The following is a 2,590-nucleotide window of genomic DNA, read 5'->3' on the forward strand; positions in this document are numbered from 1 at the left end:
CAGAATGAATCTGTTTGTTTTCTTGGCAGTCCAGGGTACATTCAATACTTTTCTCCAGCACCACAGCTCAAAGGCATCAATTCTCCTTCTATCTTCCCTAGTCATTGTCCAACTCTCTGATGCATAACAAGTGATTGCAAAGACCAGTATCTTTACACAGTAAGTTTATTAACTATCTGGTGTTTCAGATATGTGACTGAGTATTAGTATTGCAACTCTTACCACAAAGTATCCTATTACATTGTAGTTGATTAGCTGGACTGTTTCAAGGGTGATGGGCATAGCACACACCACATTCTTATCATTCCAAATTTATGTGTATGAGTCACACAACAAAACCCCCTTATGTCCTCATAGATGATACTAAAAGAGACACCTGCAAAATATATTATCTAAAAGAAAAGCTCCAATTGAGAATTTAAAAATTATTATCAGACTCAATGCTGTCATTATTAGGTGCCCATAAGTCAAGTAAAGCTCGTAATAATCATATGAACAATGGATTGAAACCTTGCTTTATGCTGCATTATACTCACAGTCTGCCATATTTAATCTTATTGTTGCAATCACTGTGCCAAACTATGTACTTGAGGGTCTTCTTCTCTTTCTCAGACTCTCTTCCTTTCAAAGCATGATATTATCTTCCAAGGATTGATATCTCCTGACAGTCTGTCCAAAGTATTTAGATGAACTTTCATCATCTTTTCCTCAAAGGGGCACCCTGATTGCACTTCTACCAAGACAGATTTGTTTCTTCTTTAGTCAGTTCATTATATTCTTTGCAAAAACCACACTTAGAAGCTTCTATGATAAGCTAAGCTTATACGAGCAAGTTCAATGAAAATATAAGCTATCAGATCAAGGGCTTGGCAATGGGAGATAGATGTTGAAGGGAGTGGGTAGAAGTGGATGGATATCCTGGTGGATGGTGGAGCTGGGAAATAAGTGGGTAAAGACACGTGTGCTAAAGGCAAGGACAACACTGATACTAATGTTTAACTCCACAATAAGGCATATACTTTTCACTTTTTCTGTAAAATACTGGTCTGTCTGATACTTCTCTAAATCTGAACATTCAGATTAAGACAGACTAGGAAAAAGGACTGGCCATCCACTTATGAAATAGCAGGCCTCTGAAAACCCTATGTATAATAGAACACAGAATAACAGAAAGGGCAACTGAGGTTGAGCTTTCAAGTATGGAAATACAAAGGAAGAGGAACAGTTATAAGCAGACATAAGTGATTGGGACATGGAATGTGAGGACCATGAACGCAGGAAAATTAGATTTTATTAAGGAAGAAATGGAACACATAAATACTGACATACTAGGCATTGGTGAGGTGAGGTGGACTGGAATGGGGCATTTTGAATCAGATGAGCATATATTACTCTGGAGATGAAAAGGTGAGGAAAAATGAAGTTGCTTTCATAGTTAAGAAAGTCATTTCTAGAGCCATCTTGAAGTACAATATTGTGAGTGACAGGATACTATCCATACGCATACAAGGAAGTCCAGTGAATACCACTATCATTCAGATATATGCACCAACAACCAGAGCCAAGGAAGAGGAAACACAATATTTTTACCAACTTTTAGAGTCAGAGATTGATCGAAGAGGCAATCAAGATGCATTGATAATAATGGGTGCCTGGAACGCAAAAGTTGGAAACAGAGAAGAAGATTCAGTAGTTGGAAAACATGGACTCGGTGACAGAAATAGAGCTGGAGAGAGAATGATTGAATATTGCACAATCAATGACTTATTCATTGAAAATATGTTTTTTAAGAGGCATAAACACAGGTTATATACATGGATTTCACCTGATGGTATGCATAGGAAACAGATCGATTACATCTGTAGAAAGAACCACTAGAGAAGCTCAATATCAGCTGTGAAAACTAGGCCAGGAGCTGATTGTGGAACAGATCACCAACCACTTATATGCAAATCCAACCTGATATTGAGGAAAATTAAACCAAATCCATGGAAACCAAAATATGACTTTGGGTCTATCCCACCTGCATTTCAGAACCATCTCAGAAACAGGTTTGAGGCCTTGAACACTAATGAGGGAAGACCAGATGAGTTGTGGGGGGATATCAAGGGTATCATTCAGAAAGACTGCAAACAGTCATTGCAAAGACAGAAGAGGAAGAGAAGACCAAAATGGATGATAGAAGAGACTCTGAATATTGCACTGGAGCCCAGAGAAGCCAAAGCAGGAGGAAGAATTCAAGATACTAAAGAGGTGAATAGAAGATTTCACAAGGCAGCATGGGATGACAAAGTAAAATATTACACTGAAATGTGCAAGGAGTTGGAGTCAGAAAATCAAAAGGGCCAACATAGCTCAGCATTTTTAAAGTTAAAGGAACTGAAGAACAAATTAAAACCTCAAGTTGTTATAATCAAGGATGCTTTTGGCAGAATATTAAATGATCCAGGAAGTATTAAAAGAAGATGGAAAGAATATACTGAGTCACTGTATTGAAAGGAATTGGCAGACACAGAAGAATTTCATGAAACAACATATGAGCAAGAGCCTATGGTGATGAAAGAAGAAGTTCAGGCTGCTTTGAAGGAAA

Source organism: Elephantulus edwardii, unplaced genomic scaffold (genome assembly GCF_000299155.1).
Source record: "Elephantulus edwardii isolate Elephantulus edwardi_28Jun2011 unplaced genomic scaffold, EleEdw1.0 scaffold00012, whole genome shotgun sequence".
Classification (NCBI taxonomy): domain Eukaryota; kingdom Metazoa; phylum Chordata; class Mammalia; order Macroscelidea; family Macroscelididae; genus Elephantulus; species Elephantulus edwardii.